Below are 26378 nucleotides of genomic sequence, written 5' to 3'. Positions count from 1 at the left end.
CCTCAGTGGTGTAGGACTCCATTCAGGATGAAAGACTTGGGAAAAGTTAGGCCTGAGGGAGATCTGACTGAATGTTAGATACTCCCCAGCATGAGGCAGGTAATGCCAAAGGGACTAGTCTGAAATGGCAAGTAGTGGAAATATCACAAGGAAAGACTCTGAGATAGTATGTCTCATCAAAGACTGCAGTCAGAAAATCTTATCCTTGACAGCTCAAAAGAAATTCTTCCATCAGTTTTTCTTTCTGGAGTAAATGTGGAGTAAGTAATGTAGAACCTCTGCTCAGGCTGAATGAAACCTTTCTGTAAATCTTTTAATTCCTTTTGCCTGGTATTTTCCAGCATCAGCATCCACTGGATGACTTCTCATATTCATGTCTTCCTCCAACACAGCTGTGATATTTTCTAAGGTGTGCTTAGGCTTCACAGGTTTATCCTAACTTTTTATGTACTTCTGTGAAATTTACACACTCTCCTAGACCTCACCCCAACTGCCCCAACTTCCACAATGTAAATGTGGATAGATTTTTAAAGTCAGATCTGGTAAGGTAATATAAAAATAAAGATTAAACAGCTGAAATTTAGTTGGAAACAGAAAAATTCCAATGTCTGGGGAGACAAGCTCTTCTTGATTAAAATTTAAAGACATTATCTGCAATGCACAATAGTTTGAAATGTCAATAGCTATAGTCATGACTTATTTCAGTGTATATTAAGAATCTGGGAATGGGGGTACTAAATAAGTGTCATTATCTTAATACTTTGGCTGAAGAATGTTAAAATAGTGCAGCAAAATTATAAAAATATGCACTATAGAAGTGCATATTTGTAAGAGCAAAGAATATTTATAAAAAAATTAGGATGGTTTCGTCTATGTCAGTGAAGCTTTCATTAATTTTATTAAGAAGAAATCTGTTCTATTTATATGTGTTAAACAAACTAGTCCATTTAATGGCAATATAGTTTTATTACCTGTTCCTCAAGGAAAAGTGTCTTACATGATAGATGAGAACTATGGCCAGTTTCATTCAGTCTAAGCTGGTTATGTGTTTTCCTATCCCCACTAAAACCCTATGTTCAGTGACTGGAAAAATTCATACAAGAATGCCTTAGGACCACAAGCCATCTTTGTACCAACTGAAAGTTCTTTATAGTATGAGATATTGTTATATTTCTTGTGAATTAATTAATTTATTAGGAAAGAATTTCTCACAGCACAAAAGCTCATTCATGAATCACCATCAGTCCTTCATGAGGTTACTAGGGAAAAAAAAATATATTAAATAAAAGTATTTGTGGCATTTTTATAGAACTCTATTCCAGGTTGAGGTAAGGCATGGTGGAGAAAGCACAGACTCGCAGTTGAAGTGCCTATCATACTGCTTAAGATATTAATGGCAAAATAGGATTTTTGCACACATATTTCCACAGTCTTTGAGCTTTAGAAGTCTATTTGCAGTCAGCACACTATACAATTCTCAGCTATTTTTTTATAGACCAGAAAAAAGTATTCCAGCGTTGCCAGACTAGAAGCTTTTCAGAAAACCTATTTGATTGAAAAGTTTGATAAAAGTTTAGTTTTATATGAACCCAGAATCAAAACAGGTAACTTTAAGTTTCATTTGGAATAGAAATAATACAGTATAAGTAACCAAGTCAAATTTAACGTTTTTTGAAAGTTTTGTGCTGTTACTAGATGCATGGAAAACTGATGTTCTCTCCATTCGGTATTACAGGAAGTTTGTTTCACTTTTTTTTTGTCTTCTTCATCTACCTGCTCCAAAATAAGTAGATGTTTTGCATCTTTCAGTCTTCCTTTTCATTAGTTTGTTGCTTCCTTGAATTGGAAGTAAGAAAGTAATGTTTCCCATTGTGTTTATGACTGAGCCTGCCAATCTATTCATTTTTTGCTACAAATTGATTGTTCTTGTAGTAGTACTGGGAATGACTCCAAGCTGTGGATCTTTCAAATAACATTTTTTTAACGTGTTTTTGTGCAATTTATACTCTGTTTGTAATAGTGTTCAGGAGCTCTGCTGGCACACAAACCACTGATCTATTATTCTTGGCTTTTATTTTTAAATTCTTTGCAAGGAGCACAAGAACTTCTGGACCTGTGCATGTAGACAGTATGGACACATCTGTAATAAGTAGCACTACCCTTGGCTATCAACCTTGAAAATCAGCAATGATCTTGCTTATTAGCACTATATTCCAGCGCAAGAATTAAGGCTTATAATCACCTGAAGAGAACGTATTAATTATCCCTATCACTTCTTTTTCTACAAATCTTCCATACCTTAAAAAATAACATGGCTTCAAAGACTGCTACAGACCCTGATCCTGGTGTTTTGTGCACAAAGACAATGAAGAGTAAACTATAGTTTTTGTAGGTATGGAAGGTGGTCATTATGTGTAGATAGATTAGAATATGTTTCTTCTTTTTGATAATGTGTTTAATTATTCAAAAGCATATGCAGAACACTTATTTACATACCTCCTTTGTATAATACGGGAAACCCTCCTGGCAAAGATAAGCACCCTTACATGCATATGAAATTTCCTATTTCAATTGACAGAACTTCATTAAATCATTTCTAATTACCTTCCTTATTCCTTTTTGTTGTGATTGGTATGAAACAAACATTTACAAAGACAAATCTAATGACACTGCATTAATATGAATAAATGTTTCAGAAGGCCAGGATTATATCTTTCCCATATCTTCACCTGTGGAGTTTACTTAGCGAAATCACAAATCACACAATTTCTGATAATATACTGAGCAATTCAGAGTATTTCCTTTTCAAACATTTATGCATTGTTTCTTTTTTTTTCTATTACAACTTGAAAATTATGGGTAATAAAGAAGAGAGGAATAAAACAAATACATAAATGACAGAAAACAATTGTTTTTTCATTATTTTTAACATGTAGTATTCTACTGAAGTGCCTGGGATTTTGCAAAATTAATGTAAGTATTTAAAGAAAAGACAAATTTTACTGTATTGCAGATTACCTATAATCATCTTCTGCATTTTGTAAGTTTAAGAAAGCTGTTACCTTTTGATGTTATATTAGAAAATATATTCAGTTCTCTATTTAGGAAATTGTGTTAAATCTCATTATTATTCAATTCAAGACTTAAACTTCATATTTTTACTCAACAGCTGTAAACTAGAAATCAACAAACTTGAATATATTAAAAATATTTATATTTGATATATAATATTTTTATAGTTCACAACAGTGAAAATGAAAGAATACAGATTCAAATTTGAATATAGTTTAGCTTTAGCTCACCAAAGCAGAAGAAATGATTCTACCTTCCAGCATCAAAGGGTACAAAGTTTCTGTACTGTTTAAAACATTATCTTACATCCACCAACCAAAGATGAGCATGCATACACATATGCATGCATGCTCTTCCCATGCAGCAAACACAAAGAAGTTAGTATTAGTCTGGACTACAACAAAAAGAGTGCATATCTGATTTAAATTATTTTGAACTTAATTGGATAAAACAGTTCTTTCAGACAATTATTGTAGATTAGATGTATCTACAATCTTAGTTTTATTTTGAGTTGATCTTCTATATGTCAGTGAGAATCCCTCTGGTTTGTTTTGGCTCAAAGCTTGCTTCCTGAGGTTTTTCTTGTGATAAGACTCTGAGTGATTTGTCAAGGAGGCAAGTGATGGGTGCTAACCATGTGACAATCGATTTCACTTTGGGAACATTTGAAAGCCCCTTCCTCCAGAGCTGCTTGCTCTGTAGAAAAGTGGAAGAGAGTGCTCAGGAGTGTTCACTGGCGGAAGATCTACCCTGTGACCAAATAACTCCAGCTTGGTTTATGGGATGATACCATTGTATCCTGTGAAGGCAAGATACAAGTTGGTGCCTCCCTGTTTCCTCTTGTCTGCTGGCAAGGCCAGAAAAATAAGAACAAAGGAGTTTCCTGCTGAGATCCCAGAGCCAGAAGCTGCCACCACAAGGAGAACTGACTCAACCACCTTGGGTTTGAGCTGTCACTCAAAAGACAGCTGACTCAACCACTTTGAAAGCATTGAAAAGGGGCCATCATCACCATGGTTCTCGTCGTTGTCAATAGAACAACTCTGTCTGATGACCCACCACTACTGAAGATCAGTGACTGAACTACAAACCACGCTGGATCCATGGGGGTGACTATCTCCCTCTTGCTGCCTACAAAGACTTCTTGCTTCTTCTTTCCCATCCTTTCTATTGCCCTCCTTCCCTTCTCCATTACCCTAATTCGTAATAGTGTCCGTCCTCCCCTTCCCCATCTCCCTTATTAAGATTTGTAATAAACTGGTTGGACCAACATTTGAACCGTTGTTTCTTAATCTCATGCCGGGTATATAGATAATAAAAGAACCTCCTCTCCCTCCTATAAATTGGAGTGAGACAGTGACCCAATTAAATATTAACTAAAGCAGAGAGAAAGTATTGTTATGATTTAGTTGTGAGTAGATTCCTTCATTTTGAATGGGGTTATCTGACTAACAAACACTACATATACTCCTTTAAAATATTTGCACAGTGACCAGGCATACCCACACATACACAAAAGCATTTTCTGCTTGTTCACCTTATATTCCACATAACTCAAATGAAATGTTTGGGTACATCTCAAATGAAAAGAATTGAGTGTTTTGACTGGATTAAGAAGTTTCATATTTTATTTTTATATTTATCTAGCTGGATATTTTGTGTTAATATTGTTTTTCATTTCTATTACTGTGTTAACGTTTACTTACTCAGAAAAGATGTCAATGAAATCTTGTAAAAATTTCACTGATCCTTCTTCTCTGTTTTGATGCCCAGAGTTTGAAGATGCTCTGTTCCAACCAAAGGTGGCATCCTGGTCCCAGTGGTAAAGTTCCAATCCTGCTACTACTGAGAGACTGGCTACTAAATTCCAGAACACTCCACACTCCAAAAAATTTGCTCCTATCATACTGTAAGTAGAATAGTTATATACTAGATATAGTATATTCATTTTTATATTCTGTGTTTCTGTGTGTACATGCATCTCAAAGGGACAAATTAATTGGACATTAACTTAAATCAAGCATATGCCATCAACAATCACCTACGGTATGAGTGAAAATCAAGGATCCTAAGAGCATAACTTCTGTCGGTATACAGTCTACAAGTTCATTCTTAATGTAATATCCATTATTGCTGAAAGAATATCACTGTACTGTGACAGAAAAAAAAAAAAAGACTGAAGTCAGACATAATTTCTTAACCAGTCAACTTGTGAAACATGTGCAGTGGAGTTATTCACATAGCCTCCTCTACTGTGCAGTTTAGGTGCAAATTTGAATCACAGAATCACAGAATCACAGAATCACAGAATTGTAGGGGTTGGAGGGGACCTCCAGAGATCATCGAGTCCAACCCCCCTGCCAAAGCAGGTTCCCTACACCAGGTAGCACAGGTAGGCATCCAGGCAGGTCTTGAACATCTCCAGAGAAGGAGACTCCACCACCTCCCTGGGCAGCCTGTTCCAGTGCTCCGTCACCCTCACTGTAAAGAAGTTCTTGCGCATGTTTGTGCGGAACTTCCTATGCTGCAGTTTCCAGCCGTTTCCCCTTGTCCTGTCTCCACTCACCAATGAAAAGAGTCTGGCCTCTCCATTCTGCCCCCCACACCTTAGATATTTATAGACCTGGATCAGGTCCCCTCTCAGTCTCCTTTTCTCAAGGCTGAACAGACCCAGTTCACTCAGCCTTTCCTCATAGCAGAGATGCTCCAGGCCCTTCACCATCTTCGTGGCCCTCTGCTGGACTCTTTCCAAGAGATCCCTGTCTTTTTTGTACTGGGGAGCCCAGAACTGGACGCAGTACTCCACATGAGGTCTTACCAGGGCAGAGTAGAGGGGGAGGATCACCTCCTTTGACCTGCTGGCCACGCTCTTTTTAATGCACCCCAGTAAGCCATTGGCCTTTTTGGCCACAAGGGCACACTGCTGGCTCATGGCCAACCTGTCATCCACCAGGACAACCAGGTCCCTTTCCACAGAGCTCCCCTCCAGCAGGTCATCCCCCAACCTGTACTGGTGCATGGAATTGAAGTTGACAGTTAAAAATTTGTGTTCCTGTACAGTCAACAAAGTGATGTAGAAACCACTGAGGAGGTGATTCAGAGTTCAAACAATAAATGTCTGAAGTACAAATACCTCACAAAGCATGCAAACAGCACACCTGTGCATTGGACAGATGGCAGACATATTGTGGTCAGATGTGAATATAGAAGAAAGAGCCTGCATTTCACTGTGCTCTCAGGACACTGAAAAATATGTAGGCTATGAATTTAAAGCTCTCGTGACAACAGTTGCGCACAGGAGTAAGCAGTGAAGAATAAAATAAAGCAGTGGTCAAGTAACGTCTTTAGCAGTGGAGAGAACACCACACAATGTCAGCTAATCACTTGACTACTGATCAATGTTATTTCACATAAAATAAGTAAAGGTGAAAATGAAATGATTGACATTGTGAATGCTTGATTAAATCTGGAGCCAAATGGGCTGGCACAGGTAAAGGTAAGAGTACAGGTGGTAAATCATTTCATTCAGGTTAAATCAGAGAAAAGATATAATTAGAAAGACAAGCATACTGCAGCCAATATGATTCAAAGAGTGGAAAAATAAATTCTTGTTAGCAAAGTTGTGACAGGCATTAAGAATAATGCACTAAATAACTGCTGACTTGGATTAAAAGTGTGTGAATTTGTAGAGGTAACATTGAAATTGCAATTTTTTTTGCTTCTCTGTTTAGAATTTTGTCTATAGATTAGTGACAGTCTACAGATTACAACAGGGAGTAGTCCTTGCAGTATTATTTTCTTTACAGTAAATTTCTCCCTTCAAACCCAGAATGTGTTTCTGCTTCTTCTTCTTTCTGCTTCTTCAGCATTTCAGCATGTTTTACTCTTTCTGTATGTTCTATTCCCAAACCCTCTTGCTTTTTTCCTTTACACCATTATGTATTAATATCCTTTATCAGCACAAAAAAAAAACTTTAATCAGGAATGGATTAGTAGAGTCAGTACAAAAGTTACCGTATAAAATCTAGTGGCTTGCCCTTCGGCTCTGTCATTATATTTGAGATAGTATGGAAGGACACAGTGGTGCTCATAGGCTGATGTGATGTGCACCAGATCCTCCTTGTCCCCAGTTCACATTTATGTCTTTGTCCAATAAGAACAGAATAGTATCATAGGGCTTTAACGAGCAACATAAGAAATTAGAGAATTAGGACTCCATGTGACACTTTAGCATCTAATATTCAACCTTTGTGACTGCATTGTGGATAGCTCCTGTTTAACAGAATCTCTAACAGTCACTGTGAAACCTTGGTCTTCCAAGGGAGAGTCTGGCCATGCATAAAGATAGGAAATATGTCTCCTGCTTTATTTGAGAGCAACAAATTCTCTTTTTAGACCTCTTATGCACTCATAGTCACTGATTTCAAAAGGTCTGAAATTTCTAGGTTTTAAATTAATAGCTTTTACCAGGACAGCTTATGTCAGAAGAAGCTGAGTTTGTTTCTTGGATCCCTGCTACTGAAGGTACCAGAGTCAGTGGATGCCACCAGTTAAATTTTCTAGAATTTGATAGATTTGCATGGTCCTGATCTTTTATTTACACTGAAATGCTGCAGATTTTTTCTGCATTCTTTCAATTCTACCACTTTTTTTTTTTTTAATTCTGCTTATCATTTGTTTTGTTTCAGTTTTTTGGCTGCTCTTGGTCTGCCAAAAAAATCTTTCATCGCACTTTAATGTTTGCTATTGAAAGAAATTACTGTCTAACTAAGATTCATAAAAGACTCCAGTAAAGTGATAAAAATCATTAATATTACTCAGAATATTATCATAAAATCATAGAATTATAGAATGGCTTTGTTGGAAGGGACCCCAAGGATCATCAAGTTCCAACCTCCTTGCCACAGGTAGGGTCATCAGTCTCCAGATCTGGTTGGCACTAGATCAGGCTGCCCAGGGTCTGATCTAACCTTGGTGTCTTGGACACCTCCATGGACGGAGCACCCACAGCCTCCCTGGGTAGCCTGTTCCAGCACCTCACCACTCTCTCTGTGAAGAAAAATTTGATAAAAAGGGTTTTGCTATGAATGCACATTTCACTGCATTGAGTTTGGAGTAAATATTGTTTTCAGGAATTAACTGAAAAGATGATTTGCCATTAACAGTAGAATTACTGGCCAGATGTTTCCATTTAGAATTAAAATTGGGTTTGTGTATCATTCTTAATGTCATATGATGTAAATAGGTTGCATAATTCATCTGGGCCTGCATTCTGCATATTTAGCTTCCCAATTTTCTTTGCTATTCTGAAAGACATGCTGAGCTTTAACAGTTCTTCCAGTGTAAAGCAACTGCTTTCTGTGTCAAACAAAAGCCCTTATTAGTGTGAGATAATGTGTCAGCTAGTAAGAAGATTCTGGTATGCTAGCAAACTAATAAATATTCATAAATAAACTTGAACTAGACAATGCGCAGACTCTCCTCATGTGTTACAGTCTTAATCCAGAGAGTGTAGCAGTAATTAACAGATAAAAGAGGAAGTTCATTAAATGAATATGCAGTGTCATGAAATCAGATCTGTACATTGATCACAGCTAACTTAAGGATACTTACTTAGCTAGGATATTTTGACACACCATTTATCACTAGTCCTATTTTTAGATTTTTAATTAGCAGATCACCAGCCTTCACCTCATTAACCTAGCTTCTGCAAAAACATTATTTCTATAGATAATATTTAGGTTAGAGTAATCAATGCTCTCTGTTTTTTGAGCTGCAAGGAAGGACAGAAGTTCAAATTTCCTATTTTGTATCAGGGAAATCTGACCTTCATTCAACACAATATGTCTTACTATCTGAATAACTGCTCTTCATTTATTTTTCTAAATTTACTACTCTCTAAACATGTACCTTTCAATGACAAGTGAAATGTTCTACTAATTTATCTTAAACATGTATTTTTAACCTCTGAGTAACTGTTTTGGGATATAATTCAGCAGAAAAGTGTACCTTGGTATGTGTTCAACATAGCTTGTTGTATATTTACACATACAAGTTTTTAAGTGGCTGGCCTGATAGTCTCTCATGAAAGAGAAAAGTTCTAGAAGTTGAAATGAACCAAGAAAAAGCATTTTTACACTTACATTTAAGTACAAAACTTAAGAAATTCATAACCAGTAGCCAATTAATAAATCAATGCAGTACATCTTGTGCAGATGTTTCCTCCAGTTTGATTTTCTTACTTTATTGCTTATATTATTGGAAGACATGCTCCATCAGCAGTGATGGATAAGAGTATACATCTTGCTATACTGTTCCAAGCTATATAATTATCTTCTTAATATTTATGTTGTATTTCCAACACACTGTTTATGGCTTAAGCCTTTCCTGTTGCAAGATCCACAATTAAATCATCTAAATATTGTCTTTTTCTGTAATATATGTAGCAACAATGACAACATTAGGCTAGCCTCAATTAAATAACCAGTGAATTAGATAGTTAAACAATATTTGCATCCCTGGCAGTTGTATCCAATTAAAATTCCTATCAAATGAAAGAATTGATTAGTCTCTTCAAGCAGAGAGGTTTGCATCGTGCAAGCAGTCTAAATAATTTACATTAGAGCTTTCAACACATTTCATATGCTGTCATCTCTGCCTTGTGAAACAGTTTATGGCATACTAAGACTTGCTTTCATTACTTACACTGATTTTGCAATCAATAGTATGCCAAAAGTTCAGAACACAATCTAAGAAGGTCACAGTTTTGTCACTGAAAATAGTTTGTGAAAAGGTCACCTAATTATTTTTGCGTTTTATGATGTTTCTGTCTATGTTCTGGTATGATAGCATGCGTATGCTCTCTCATTAAGCACTAATGCTACCTTTGTAATGACATCCATTTTCTAACTTAAAATTATATTTTAAGTTTCTAATTTTCTCACTTGCATCTTTGATTTAAGAAAAATAACAGTGTAGAGCTTTATAAACATGAGTACACAAAGTCTGAAGCTTGTTATTGTATTATTAAATGAATATAATGGATGACAATGAATTTGTGAAAAAAAATAATTTGTTATGATTATATGGGTGTGTTTTATTTTGGGAAAACACATGCATATTTGGGAAGACTCACTCGGACTCTTTTCCTTTTACAAAACTGAACGTTGTTATATCCCATTGCTTAGAGTTGGCAGCAAACAGAAAGTCTTTTACTAAGTTCTGACAAAATTTTTCAGAGCAATATTCTAATAGAGATTTAATGGGCCTAATTCCACTGGTAATCATAATCAGAAATCATAACAACATTTAATATATCTATATATCTGGAATACCGAGATAGAGTCTGAAATGCACAGTCTTTTATAAAATGTTTTTGGTTTTTTGTTTGTTTGTTTGTTTGTTTGCTTTTTTGTTTGTGCTTAAGTCCAGGACCATCTGAATTTGACTGTTGTTCTGAGGAGAAATGACTGACTTTAAAAGACAGTAGCTTTACATAAGTCATTCCTTTTCCAGACTTAAAAAAAAAAAAAAAAAAAAAAAAAAGCTATTTAGACAACAAACAATTCAAAATGTATCAATTTTTTCTCCATTTATACAGTTGCTTCCCAACTCTCTTTGGAACAAAAAATGCAGGAGAAATGAGGTACCTTCTTTTGATTTAAGTATACTTGGTAATCCAAAGCACAGCAGCTATTTAACAGTAGTCAGGACATTCACAATTATAGCTGCTTTTCTTTAAAATGTCATATACTAGCTGAATTTTTGGACACATGTGAAGAATTTGCCCAACAAATGACATTTTAGATGAATATCTGCAAAAAAATGTCAGAGTTCCTTGATCTTTGCCTTATCTTCTTCTGATGCAATTAACTCTCTTTTTCTTTCTATTTTTATTTTTTTTAATTAAATGCAGAAAACTAGATACAATATGAAATTGAAAAGCCTCTTCCTCTTTGATGAAAGACAGTGGATACAGAGAATCCTCTATGGGGATGGACATCTGAAGAGAATGAAATAAACTCAATATGTTTCATGAGTAATTATCCTTAATGTGTGGGTGATGAAGGGTGAGTTCTGATCTGTTCACTGCATCCAAAAACCCATGAATACGTCATGGCTCCTGGGTTGTATCCAAGATGGGGTACAACATCTTCTACCTGAAGACTGTGACTGACAGTTACTCCTTTCTGTGTCACTGAGAACAAAGACTAGTGTCCATTTAATGAAATTAAAATGAGGAGAATTAGAACTGATTCTCAGGGACCCAATTTACACAAGGCATAGGAAGCTATTCCAGATCAAGTGAAGGCCATCAGTCTCTCCTTCAGTGTCTCTGTGCTGATTGTTGCTTACATCTCCCAGGTTGAAACAGGCCTTCTGCCTTGTCCTCCCTGATATTCACTGAGCCAATGGGGCCCACTGCTGTGACCATCCTGCCTTGCCTTGCTAATCCCCAGAATCAATACTGATTTCTAGAGTTCACCGCGAATCTGAAAAGTTAATGAGAATATAACAGTACTCAGAACTGAGTACTAGCAGTTTAAATATGGAATCTTTTACAGGTCAATTACTTTTCTACCTCTGGTTTGTTATGAAAGCTATGTTTCTTAAAAAAAAAAAAAAAAAAAAAAAAAAAAAGAGACATTGTCTTTACACTAGCTTAGTCCAAGGCACTACACTCATTGGACTTCCTTGTTCTTAAAAGGCAAGCCTAGGAGATTTTTCTGCTGTAGAGAGCTTGCAAAGCCAGAAAAAAATTTGTTTACATTATTAGAATGTTTTGCTGTGGGACCTGGAAAATTCTACAGGACCTTCACAGGTTTTTTTTTTTTTTAATTTCTCATCTTTTGGCTTTCCTTTATGTAAGAAACTCCAATGGTTAAAGTCAAATTTATAGTCCACATTACTTCAGTTGTGAATATTATTGTTTTGCTTCTTTTAAAGATGAGCTAATGATTAAATTAAAAGGAAGCACATTACTATTTTTGTACTTTGAAAAGAAGTTCAGATTTTGGTCTTATAAATCTGGCTCCTAGAGCACATGATTGCTTTGATTTTAACCAAGATATTCTTGTATGCCTTTCTCAGGTACCTTTGTCTTTTCCTGGATGGTATAACATATGAAGATGGCAAGATGAAAATCTCCATAATTTCTTATTTTACATGTTAGATATAAATTAATTTTGATAGAATTGAGATGAGGTCATCTGGGATCCTATCCAAACTAGTCTTGAATGCCTCCAGAGATGAGGCATCCACAGCTTCTCTAGGTAGCCTATGCCAGTGCCTCACCATCCTTTGAGTAAGAAGTTCTTCCTAACATCTAACTTAAATCTCCCCTTTTTTTATTTAAAGCCATTCCTCCTTTTCCTATCACTATCAGAACATGTAAAAAGTCAGTCTCTCTCCTGCTTGTGAGCTCCCTTCAGGTACTAGATAATAATAATAATGTCTTCAGAGAGCCTTCTCTTCTTCAAGCTAAACAAGCCCAACTCCTTCAATCTATCTTAGGTGAGGTGCTCCAGCCCTTTGATCGTCTCTGTGGCCCTCCTTTGGATGCACTCCAACAGCTCCACATGTTTACTGTGCTGGGGTCCCAGGCTTGGACACGGTATTCTAGTTGGGTATTCACAAGGAGAGAATAGAGAGGGACTATCCCCTCCCTCTCCCTGCTAGCCAACTCTCTTTTGATGCAGGCCAGGATACAGTTGGTCTTCTGGGCTGCAAGTACACATTGTTGGCTCACATCAAGTTTATCATCCACCAGGATCCCCAAGTCCATCTCCACTGGGCTGATCTCCCAGTCTGTACACATACCAGGATCACCCCAACCCAAGTGCAACACTATGCACTTGGCGTTGTTAAACCTCTTTAGATTCTTGTATGCCCAATATTGGACTGTGTTCAAGTCACTCTGAAAGGTGTCCCTCCCTTCTGTTGTGTTGACTGCACCACTCATCTTTACTTATGTGGCCCAGATCTGAACTGGATTAAAATACATTTAATATTCTCCTTATCTTTCTTCACTCTATCTCGTATTTTCAGCATGCCATCTTAGCAAGGATCAAAGCAGAACAAGAATGCCTAATACAATATAACAAGAACATTTCACCCACACAATGCAACATGTGAGACAAGGATATAGCTTAAGCAAACTATGCAGGGTGTGCTATAATAAGATTTTTTTTAATATATTCTAATAAGACAGACCTGCAGTTTGAAAGACAAGAAGCTGTTTCATAAATTATAACTAATAAATGAAGGCCTCTTTCTGTTTGCATAAAATGTAATCTCAGTATAAGGCACATGGAAAGGGAAAAAAGGCAAATGAATAAATAGATAGATAGATAGGTAGATAGATAGATAGATAGATAGATAGATAGATAGATAGATAGATAGATAGATAGATAAATAGAGGTGGGAGTAGAGGATTCTGGAAGATTTCTGTGAGATGGTTCTGATTTCCTGCAGTTGTTTTTCAATTGCATTCAGATAGTCTGTCACTGCAAGCTGCTGCAGAGAGCAGGAATTCTTTTCCCCTACTGATGTTTGATTTTTCATGATTGTCCTGCCAAAATGTTATGTATATGGGAAGAGGCCAAGAATGAGTGTGATGAAGAATATTATTCTGGTGAGAAAATTGTAGTTAACTTCCAAGAGTAATATTGTCTCCAGGGATTATTCTAGACAATTTGTAGAAATTAAGATAAGATTGTTCAAATATATGAATATTTGAATTATTACTTTGTTGTATTTTGTTCATCTACATTTCAAACGCAGACCCTGGGTAGTTGTATAAAACCCTTAATTTCATAGCAATGTATTATAGAACAAAAGCTTTTCCTGTAATTAATTTCTTAGCATGTATGATGTAACTATCAAATGGACACAATCTAAATGTACATCTTTGCAAATTAAAAATGAGGCCGTTACATCTATGTTTAGTAGCACTATACTCTACTCCATAGATGTAAAAAAAAAGAAAAAAAAGCCTTAAAGATAATAGTTTCTTGTGGCATAAAATATCAGTCAGTGGGATTCAGTTTGTTGTGAAATATAGTCTTTCCAATACCTTATCTGATAAGAAATTGTGTAGTTTTGATGGCTTTACCTAAAGAAAGCATGGCATTTCAAGTTAATGATTTAATCTTTGAAATATTACTACTACAAATATTAAATTGTTTAGTAGCAGTAATTATAAAGTGGGTGTTATAAATAACAACATATGGCATCTCTGTGAATGCAAGGCGGAATTAATTCCTAAGGCTCTGATGCCATTCATAAACCTCTCAAAGTTTATGACTGCAGCTGAGTTCTTGAGTGAAATACAGCCTTGTATTTACTCCAGGGCTATCTATTATGCTCCATGTTATTCAAATATATTCCAGCGTTGATTCTCATGCTTTGCCTCTGAGTTGTTTTCCCCCAGTCATTAGTAGAAGCCTGTAACTTTTTCCCTTAATATAAAAATCTTTACATTTTTCATGAGAAAGAACACATCTGAACAGGAAGATTGTCTTATTGATGTCACTTTTTTCAAGGCCTTTTACCACTAATCACATATTCCGCCAATTCACAGACTTTCAACATTCATAACTAGTGTAAAGGGAGCAGTTTTACTCAAAAAGGAAGATTTAGGGACATATTTAATTCAGTTTTTTAGCTGGACATGAGAAACCAATTCTGAGTGACCAGTTGGTTTCCCACAGATCAACATTGATTTATGAACTCTAAATAATGTTATTATTCTGCAATGACCTTTTTAAAATGAATACAAGCATAAAGACTCTGGAAAGACATTAGCTCATCAACTTAGCAGAGGCAAAGTTCCTGAAAAGATGCACTCTTACAGGCACTCATGTATTCATACTGCCCTGATAGAGACGTGATACAAATCATAGCATTAACTGAGTAGGAAAAAAAGAGAAGATATATAACATGATATACTCTAGAACTGTTTATCAAGGCGTTAAGAACATGAATGTCCTCTTTGCCAGTTTTTGAGTCTCTTCTGAGAATTCTGTTAAGGATAAAAGTGGCTTTGCAAGGACAATCTCCATTTCTCTTCATGCCTCTTTCAGAAAGATCATTTGGTCCTACTGTAAACCTAGCTCAAGCAGCAGTGAACATTCAATTTCTATTCATTGAAAATATTATTATTTACTGTGAAGCACCAAAATTTAGCAGAGAGTAATGAGAAATAAATGCAAAAGTAACATCTCTTTCCTAAATAACTAAAAACCAAAATGAAAGGTGAACAGTGCCAAATACTTTTGACAGGCTTCTCAAAGACAGTGAAGTAATTTTTACATTACAATTTTTACATTTTACATTTACATTAACACATTTATTTGTACTTCTGTATCTCTTGGCTTTTCTCTTTTAATGCAGAGTTTCTGCTGTTGTCCAGAGGTATTTTCTTTGGCCCATAATCCCAGATTCAGATGTTTCATTTCTGTAGAAGTATCTGTATCATTTGATTTCATTGACCAGTTTAGATGTTGCTCTATTCTATGGCTATTCCGTTTCATTCAGATACTCATTACCTAGTTTACATTTTATAAGCAGTATTTTAGCAATTAAAATTGGGCTTTTAGAGGTAATGTAAACTGCTATTAAAGATCTTACAATATAAGGTGTTTTTTAACGTATCTCAGCAAAACTTGGCATTGCAGTCAACCTTAGAAACAAAGCATAACAGGTGCAATTAATATATTACACTTTTCAAAATAATAGTTTGTATTAAGAAGAAGGTGAACATCACCTAAAAGCCACTGGTTTTGTTTTTCTTTAAGTCTGACAAATCAATGCCATTTACCCCAAAACAGAATGAGTCTGTGTTTATTAATCTGGATCTATGTCATAAATCCTAATATTGAACAGAAAAAATTCTTCAGTTTCTACAGATGTATTCTGTTAGGAAATACAAAAACCTTCTCAAACGTGAAGCTTTGAGAGGACATAATGTTTCTCTCATCCCTGTCTATAATTCTATGCTACTGGAAGATTACTCTAGAATACTAGTAAACTGCAAGTATCTACAAGCTTCAGCAGAACCATTGGGGTGATGAAGAGTTTTTAGACTTTGACTAAACTAACGGCTTTTCCAAGAGAAAACATAATGGAATTATTTTTCTTCTTTGCTAACTTGTAGTGAAAGGTAAATTTCTTCCTCTGTATTGTCCTATTTCTATGGCTGGTTGTGAATTGCTGCCCTAAATAATGAACTAAAAATACAAGTTTATTTCTGTACTGTATTATGAATGTGTTATTGTCACAGCATGTAATTACAATCATTCACAGTGTGAACACGAAGGCTGAATAGTAAATTGTCTTGAAAACAGTCTTCTCCTGTGAGTCTACGAATTTCCAAGCTTACCTCTCATAATGATTAATACTGTATCACCATTTGACTCCCCGGTCATTCAGCAGAACAGCCATGATACCTCAGAAGTCATGGATGTGAAAAAGCACTTACTGTACAATGAGAATAAGCTCTTATGACAATATAAGTAATGGATATTTTCCCTTTATAGAATGAAGATGCAGACAATAAGTGAAATCATCAAAAAAAATTCTACAGCTGCTGCTAAGAGGAAAATTTAAAAATCTGGTTGTCAGGGTAAGAAAAATAAATGGCTTTGTAGGAAGATCTGTACTATGCAGTACCGAACATTCAACTTTTCAAGACAAATCTATTCATATTAATCTGTAATGACAATGTCTATCTCACAGAAACAAATATCTTTGAACTCTGAGTCAGGAAATTTTCGGACTTCTTCCTTGTAGCGAACTAGGGGCTCTCTACAGAAGTTTAAGTAAATAAGATTTATTTGAATTATGATCTACAAAATGATAATTAAACTGATAATTAAAATAAGATCATGAAACTGGATTTTAATACCTTTATCTAATCACAGTGTTGAACAATTCTTCTGAGAAAAATTGTTTGATTTTTTTTCTTTTTCACTTTTTAATTCTCCTTCCAAATTTCAGCAACTTTTTTCCATGGCCTATGTAGAATCAAATAAAATCATATTGAAAAAGAAAAGCCATTTTCCATGAGAATATGTCATGGTTTTTTTTAATGCTGCCACTGCTACTGAAACCTTTCATCTGTTTCAAATTTAAAATTTTAACTCCCAGAGGACAATAATTGCTAATGTAAATTATTTTATTTTCAATTCTTCATTATTTTCATATAGATCTTTTAATATACTGCATATATGCTTTTAATATATCAGCATAGTCTGATTTCAAATTGTGGTATCAATTTGTTGGTTTTGATTAGAGATTTATTACTTTTTTTCCATATAGTTTAACAAGAGTACCCTTTTACAATACACAAACTGAATAGAAATGACTTTCGAAAAACCACTCCTAGGTGTATATATAGACAAGGCCTGAGCTCTTGTCTATTATGAAGCAACAAAATTAGAAGTCAGATTTCAAGAAACCAGATTTTGTATCTTATTTTACGTGATTTTCAGTTTACTGCTTATTTAAACGGAGCTAGTCTTCTCAATTCCTCTGTAACTAGTACAGTTATCAACTAAGTTATACTATATCAATCAAACACAGATTTCTCCTCTGATTATACACACATCAACTCTAAATGATACTGAATTTCTAAAGCAAAATTGTACAGTAAAGTGCACAGTGCTATTGTAGTACCTTACTCTCAGTGATTTCAGTAGGTGTTATGCTCTGAAATTAATTTGCAGGTATACTGTTGCATTTAGCTGCCGAAATGCATTAATTTGAGAACAGATTTCCTGTCGGGACCTCTGTTTTTTTCATCTGACTTTGCTTCATTGTGATACAGAGAAAAAGAAGAAAAACTCATTTGATACACGAATTTTTAAGTTTTCTGCTTCAAGATGCATCAAGGATCTTGGGTGCTTAATTGCTATTAAAAAATGTAACACCTAAGTGATACTGACTGACTTTTGTATGAGCTGCTCTGATAGCTATGATAAAGATATTTTAGTACTTTCTTTTAGCCTTCTCCAAAAGACTGAAATGAAAGTGATCATAAAGCACATTTACTTAATTAGATTTAAAAAAACATTTTTTAAAATAAATTTAATGAAAAGGCTTACTTTGTTTCTTGTCTTTTTTTTTTTTTTCTAATGCCATATATTTAATTACTCAAAAAATGTCCATCGTTCTTGCCTGTGGTATGCATGGTGGGCTAATATTAGCTTTGTCTAGACTGCCTCTGTATTGAAAACATTTATCTTTATTCATAAATCAAAGGGTTTAAATCCAGCAATTACTACAATGATTCTACATGCAATGTACATGATTAATTATTGCTTATTCTCACTATGATGAAGAAGGAAAATTTTAGTGACAAAGCTCTTGCTATGGAGGCATTTCTTTCCCATCACCCTTTGCTGACAATTCCCAGATTTATAGTTAAATGATATACAAGCATTGTCTCAGTTTGAAGTTGCATCAGTTTTACACTGATTTTCATTCTGTTCCTGGATAGGTACAGATGTTCAGAGAATAATGTATACTGTATATCCTTCTGATATACCCAACCTACATGAACTGCTTCTTCTGTTGGTTTAGTCTAGGATAACACGATGCAAGAGTCCATTTATTTATAAAACGTTATAAAGAGTGAAGTGGTAAAACAGCCCTGATTTGTTCTCTTCGTTTAATGAGCCTCTAGATCAAAAGCAAAGTCAATGTACTTCAAGTTCATAAACTGAATAGACAGTAAGTGCTGTATTCTACTGCCAGTTGCTATTCGTTTTGAGCAGTAACTTTTATCTTAGAATGTACTACTGATATTGGAATAGTATTTGAGATATTTTAGGATAGCAGAATCCTGTATTAATTCAACAGTGTTCCAGATGCAATCTGATCACTTCTGTTAGTCACTGTGCATGCAATATTCATGTATCTTGTGTAAGAGATAGCAAACAAATACAAGGCATGAAAATCTGATTTCAGTTACACCACATCTACAGGATAATCTGTAAAGTTTGCTTTTCTAAATGTCTGATCAAGTCTATCCAGCCTTATTCAAAACACAGCCTTTTCATTCTGAAGTGAGAAAGTTTGAGGACTTGAAGTCCCTGAGTGTGTCTGGCAGGTAAAGCATCATCGGAGAATCAGGGAGGAAAGAGATTGAAAAAGGCCAGCTCCTCTGGGTAGCAGAGATCAGGAAGATCCACCTTGAAGCAATCTCTAGAGAAGGGCTGTAGGCAATACATGACACTTTTCTTATCAGCAGTGAATCTATAAAATTCCCCTCACATTGTTATTGAGTCTATTTAAAAATAGATACTGTAGAAAAGGAAACAGAATGCAAGAGAATTAAAACAAATCGTTAATAATCCTATTTAACTGACTAGATCCTTCCCTTCTTCTTCTTTTTTTTTTTTTTTTAATGGTATTTAGTGCCTATAAAAGAAGAAAACTAGTTTAATCTTCTGAGGAGAGACTTAAGAAGTGATGTTCAGTGGTTGCTTAAAATTTCCTAAGCAATAATCAATAAGGATTTGCAGCCTGTGGAGCTCTTAACTTGTCTAAAATGTCTTTATATCTAATGGAAATCTTTGCTGCCTAAGCATGGATGCTTTTGTCTTGGCAAGCTGTGAAACCTCTGATATAAGCAGTTTTAGATGTTTTATATGTGTTATCTGCATAAAATATAACAATAAGATGTGGGAAGAGATGATAAGCAAATAAAGTATGCAAGTGGAAAAGAAAGTGGGTTTATTTCCCTGTTCATAAAAATATTGACATAGTACGTCTCTTAATTTTATCATTTACATAGTGCTTGCTGTATCAACATTTGTGATAACTTAAGATATACATAAAAATATGGAAACATCTCTTGTAAAATTTGCTTTACTACCTTTGGGAATGAAAGAAGCAGTGTTTGATAACACGGATATTTTTAGAGATCATTAAGATAATGTAAAAGCACATATCAAGGATATTTAAAGTGGCTAACTTTTTTAAATGCAAAACTGCTTTTAAATTTTTAAAATATATCTGATATTGAATGATACACTTTTTATTATTATTAAAAATACATATTCCAGCAATCATTTGCGTATATGAACATTCATTTAGAAAGTGAAGAGAGTGTAACCTAATAAGGGCCAATAAAGCCTTGCCTCTTTTTTACTTTTTTTTCTTATTTTTAAGTATAGTGTCTGTCATTGATGACCCTTCATGCAGAGGTCAAAGTATTACACACTTTGGATCAAATATTCCTTGAATTCAGGCTTTAATAGAATTCACAGAATCACAGAATCACAGAATGGCCAGGGTTGGAAGGAACCTCAAGGATCATGAATCTCCAACCCCCCTGCCACATGCAGGGCCACCAACCTCCTCATTTAATACTAGACCAGGCTGTCCAAGGCCCCATCCAATCTGGCCTTGAACACCTCCAGGGATGGGGCATCCACAACCTCTCTGGGCAGCCTGTTCCAGCACTTCACTGCTTTCACAGTAAAGAACTTCCCCTAACATCCTAAATTTTCCCTCCTTCAACTTAAAACCATTTCCCTTTGTCCTGCTGTTATTTACCCTTTCAAAGAATTGATTCCCCTCCCCTCTGTAGGCTCCCTTTAGGTACTGAAAGGCTGCAATGAGGTCACCCTGCAGCCTTCTTTTCTCCAGACTGAACAAGCCCAGCTCCCTCAGCCTGTCTTTGTAGGGGGAGGTGCTCCAGCCCCCTGATCATCTTTGTGGCCCTCCTCTGGACCCTCTCCAACAGCTCTTTGTCTTTCTTGTACTGGGGGCTCCACATTTGGACACAGTACTCCAAATGGGGCCTCACAAGAGCAGAGTAGAGAGGGACAATCACCTCCCTGTCCCTGCTGACCCCTCTTCTGATGAAGCCCAGGATACCATTTGCTTTTTGAGCTGCAAGAGCACACTGCTGGCTCATGTTAAGCTTTTCATCTGTAAGGGCCTCTAGGTCCTTCTCTGCATGGCTGCTCTCAAGAACCAATCCTTCCAGTCTGTATGGATGCCTGGGATTCCTCCTACCTTGCACTGTGTTGTGTTGCTGTGTTGAATTCTGTTCTTCTTTCTTCTCTTCTTTGTTTTTCCTTCTACATGTTCCTGTAAAAAATATATTTTTACTGTTGACTAGTCTATGTTTAAGAAACTAATGTGAAATGGTGCTATATTCACAGCCGATTATATTTTAAAATATGTATTTTTAGAAATTTTTATTGTTTGAGTTTACATTTGCAGAAATTAACTGTGGTGGGATTTCTACATGTATTCACCTGTGAATTCTTGTCTTTCTTGGCTACAACTATTGATCACATTGAATTAAAATCCTTTTCAATTTAGTTATGAAAAACCGCACAGGGTCAACACCAATTCTTAAAGAACATTGAAGTGTAGAAATTGTACACAAATGCAAAAATATAGATGTGCGTGTGTAAAAATAGATGTTTATAGCTTCAAGTAATTTTTAATCCTATATTTAACAAAATGACATATTTAATGAAATTAGTAAGTATGTAGACAGCGCCAAAAACAAATGAACAAAAAGATCTGTTATCTGAGTAAACACAAAATGTTCACTGAGAAAGAAAGGAATCACACAGGTAAGATTTATATTCTCTAATTCAAATTGTTAAAGGATCTTTTGTCTGACCAGTTCACCTATTTTTTTTCTGTACATTTTTTTGGTTATTCTCTGTAAAGCTCATCTAACTCGGAATGCTTCTTAAAACCTCTCCATCAATTACAGAGGGAATATAAATTATTCACCAAAAAAGGAAAAAAAAAAAAAAAGAAATTTACCCATTGTGATCCACAATGGTTAGAAATTTCCTTTGCATATGGTTATTGAATATGTTATGCAATGTGATATGAATATTGAAATATATTTTTGCTATTGATGTATGTTTTTGATATAAAGAGTAAATATCACCAGAATTGTCAGTAGCGGTATTAGTTTGATCAGTGCTAAAGCAGTTCTTAACCTGAGCATCATAGTACTGTCCAATCATACTTAAGGCAGGATAGTTTACTATTATTCCACTTCCTTCTAATCCACCACCACTGAAAAAAAGACTATTGGATTTGAATCCCAAGAAACAGAGCAGGCAAATTAAGGACAATTTCTAGTATTTAACTTCTTCATGGCCTGACTATATATTTGTGCTTACAACATTAGTCAGACAACTGATAAAAGATGGTTCATAAGATTCCAACAGATGTGATTTTGTGATTTAGACACAGCAGTTGTATTCATTTTAATGAAATTTGTTTTTTTAGTGCTCTGTAAATTGCTTTTTGAGTTTAATAAAATTATGGACTTAATTAGTAATCAGAGTAGACAAAATGCACTCATATTTTAAGAATACAAATAAGAGAGGGAATTGTAGTAGTCTAGAAATGGCTTTGATAATGTATTTAATACTATTATGCAAATACTTCATTAGAAAAATCAGTTCAAATTGGTTTGTAAACAAGCTAAAAGATGTTGAAAAAAGACTAATTATAATAACAGAACATCTGCAAAAATAAACTGAAAAATACACAGAAACTAGGACAAAGGCACTCAGAAAACAGAAGCACTAACAGAATTTTTGAGAAACTGGACAATATACTGGTACGTTGATATAATATTTATTTTGATCTATTGATTAAAACAGTAAGTATTCTCTAAAACACCACTTGAAGACTTCTAACAGTTATTGTTATTAAATGCAATAAAAAAGGAGCCATCTAAAGAAACAAAAAGAGTTTTACCTGCGTAGTTTTTCTGGGGCAGGAATAAAGAGAGTGTGATGACTGAGGTAGTAAACATTGTACAGACCTGTGTAACACAGCAAACAGATGAAGTGATGAAGTTTAGGCCAAAGATCTTGAAACCTTCTTAGCTCAGATTGAATTATTAAGGCATGGAATCTCCTCATGAAGAAAACATTTACATTTCACCACTTCAATATAAAAACTAAGTGTTACATAACAATTTCTAATAATTATGAATAAATTATTTAGTAAAAAAATATATAAAATATTCATAGTAGAAAAACGACTACATGTGAGAACGTGGCAGCAAGAAACTTCCTATACTCTAATCACAAAGGTAATAAAATCCATATATACATAGCCATTTGTCTTGCAGGTTTTTTTTTGCTGTTTTACTCTTTTCTATTTTGTCTTTTTGGAATAAAAGAATATTGTTCCTTCAGTCAAGTAAAGTCCTTTGGGAATTTAATAAAATAAATATGGCTTCAGTTACTGATCTTATATAGTATTAGGAAAGTATAATCATATTATCATGCCAGTAGAAGACAAACTCTTTTCCCTCTTCCTCAGTGAATACTGGAAAATAACTACTGCAATAAATCATTGTTTCCTCACTATAGTAAACCAGTACGTATGAGGTCAAATGGACTACAGCTAGTGCCATAATAACATGCTAGCTTTCTCATGAGATATGACCAGTGTATATCTCACCTGCTGCAGACAGACTTAATTTGCCTTGTCTTTATTAAAAAAAAAAAACAAAACAAAACAACAACAACAACAACAAAAAAACCACATTTGATTAAGATCTCAAAAAGTTTTTATATAAGTTTTCTATCTGTTTCTCTGCCTACTTAAGATTCCCTAACACTTACAATCAGTGTGTTGGAAATAATTTAAACTAGAAACATGGCACAAGCTGGGACACTTTCAAAGGCAAAAGGCAGGTAAGAATTGGATGTTTTTCACAAGGGGAGGAGACACACAATAACTGTAGTTGATGGTCACTAAGAATAAAATAAGTTCCAAATTCTGTGAAGGAGAAGATGACACATTTCTGACAGTTTTTTTTATTTCACCTGTTTTGTCTCTTTCTCTTCAGAGTAGTTTCAGGTAACATGAGCAGCTCTTCTATGTACTTAGCAGGATTATAGCATAAGTGCAAATTCAGATCACCCGACAAAAATGATTCAGATCTAGATCTAATTATTAGACAAGACGGGTAAGGCTAGATTAGACTTCACTGGAGTCATTGTCTCTCTTGAGATACTTACATAGGCTCCCTCAGTAATCCACAGAAATCATACATCTACTTTATATCAGTTTATCACAATTTTGGCATCTAAATTTAACTAAATGTCATCTATCCTGAGATTTTTTATTCTAACAGAAGATGAAAAATTCCTTTATAACAAAATATATAAGAAAATGTGAACTGAGGATTCACGGTTACCATGAAATATAAAAATATTCTGCTATCCAGATATGGTGTTATGTGATTAAATATTCAAGCAGAAAAACATGAACTTTCCATTTTAATGTTGTTTGATTTTTGTCAAGGTACACTAGCTATCTGTTTATGTAAGAGATTTCAAAGGGCTTCATTATTTTGTAAGGAGTATTCACATGTAGTCTTAATGTTTTCCTACTGGAAACAGTTGCATCTACACAGAATATTTTTGGTTGTTTTGTTTTGTTTTGTTTCAGACTATATCATCCTTTAATATTTTCAGTTTATATAAAATAACAATGTGAATATTCCAAATATATCTTGCTGAAACATTTATTTTTCTTATGGCATGTCACCTTGAAATAGTGAAAAAGTTGAACACATATTGAACAATATTATTTCTAGCAATCTGATTAAATAAAACATATATGATCTTCAAGATGGAAGGCAACATTATCTATCTATATAATAATTAACTAATAGTTTTGCTAGAAACAAATAATCAAGTACATAAGTGGAGCATGTGAGCCAGCAAGTTACATAGTTTGAAATTTACAAATAAAAAGAAACCTGAAAGACACACATACTAAAAGATGCAGAGTATTCATGGAAATAAAGCCTCATCTGTTTCACTTCCCTGTGATAGATTCACTGACCACTACAAGCCAGGTCAATTTGATGCAAACAAATTAAGAGTCATCACAGAGTCACTGAATGATGAAATATGCACTTGAAAGTTAATAATTTAACATATTATTAGAAAACTAAATCTAAAATGAATTTAAATCATACAGAAATAAGTCATCTGCAAAACAAACTGATAACTCATATCTAAGTTCTCCCTAACTATCTAGTGATCTAGTGGTCTTGTGACCTAGCAGTTCATAATCTTGCCCATGGCAGGGGGATTGGAACTAGATGACCTTCAGGTCCCTTTCAAGCCAAACCCTTCTTTGATTCTATGATCTTATGATCCTATGATTCTACAATTCTATGATTCTTTGATTAAGTACTAAATAAATCTTGTGTTTGATTTTGTTGAGTTTTTGTTGTTATTTTTGGGTTATTTTTGTGTGTGTGTGTGTTTGTGGTCTTTTTTTTTTTTTTTTTTTTTTTTTTGTCATGCATTCACTTTCAAGTACCGGTGACCATGGGATATAATACATTATCAAAGTATCTCCCCACTGTTATCCTAGACTCTATACACTAAAATCTCTCACTTTTTTTTTTTACTAACAAGACTTCTGCATACATACTTCTTCAGTTAGAGAATTCAGAGCTAAGAAATTTTAACCTCCCAACTGCATTTTATAGTTGATAACAAAATCGTGTTGGCTATATCAAAAATCATGTACCAAATGCATGTCAGTGTTTGAAGTGTGCACTCTGCAGAGCAGAGTATAAAATATGCCTGAGGTTTATTTGCAAAATAATATATAAGAGTTATGTGATCATAAAAGGCATGTGTGTAGCATACAGTAAGTATATAGTGGCAATGATTATTCCAGAATATTTTAAGATCTTTTAGTATTTTTACTTTTGTTTTTCACAGGCACTTGTACAGAGTGTTTTCTCAAGTGCATGAATAAATGCAGAAAAACAATTTTAGTGTGATAGACAAAAATTTGTTCAGAAAATTAAACTGTCACCAAAGAGAAGTTTTTCGGTGTTTGCCATTTAATAGCTAAAATAGAACTCTACTTGAGCATTGTAGGATAAAATGGAATAAGGATAGTAGAAGCAGTAAACAAGTGGCGTCCCCAGTCAAAAGGCTTTCTGATGGATATTGATTGTGTTTGTGTGTCTGCCATAAAATATACCTCTGTAAGTAAAACTGAGTTCAACATAGTCAAGTTCAAATGGCTACTATCTATGAAAAACACGAAGTTTTGTAACTTACCTGTTAAGAACCTGCATATTATCATCACTAGAATTCTCTTTCAAGAATAGGGAAGAATTGGTTCATTTGCATAGTCATCAGAATAAAGAAGATGGAACCAAATTCATGATTATTATTTTGTATTTAAAACCTATAAAATCCTAAAAAAAATTAGGATTATCAGTTGTCATATTTAAAATTTAGAGAGCGTTTCTGGATGTT

This window comes from Lagopus muta, chromosome 3, assembly GCF_023343835.1.
Source record: "Lagopus muta isolate bLagMut1 chromosome 3, bLagMut1 primary, whole genome shotgun sequence".
NCBI lineage: Eukaryota > Metazoa > Chordata > Aves > Galliformes > Phasianidae > Lagopus > Lagopus muta.
This window is presented reverse-complemented; position numbering follows the sequence as displayed.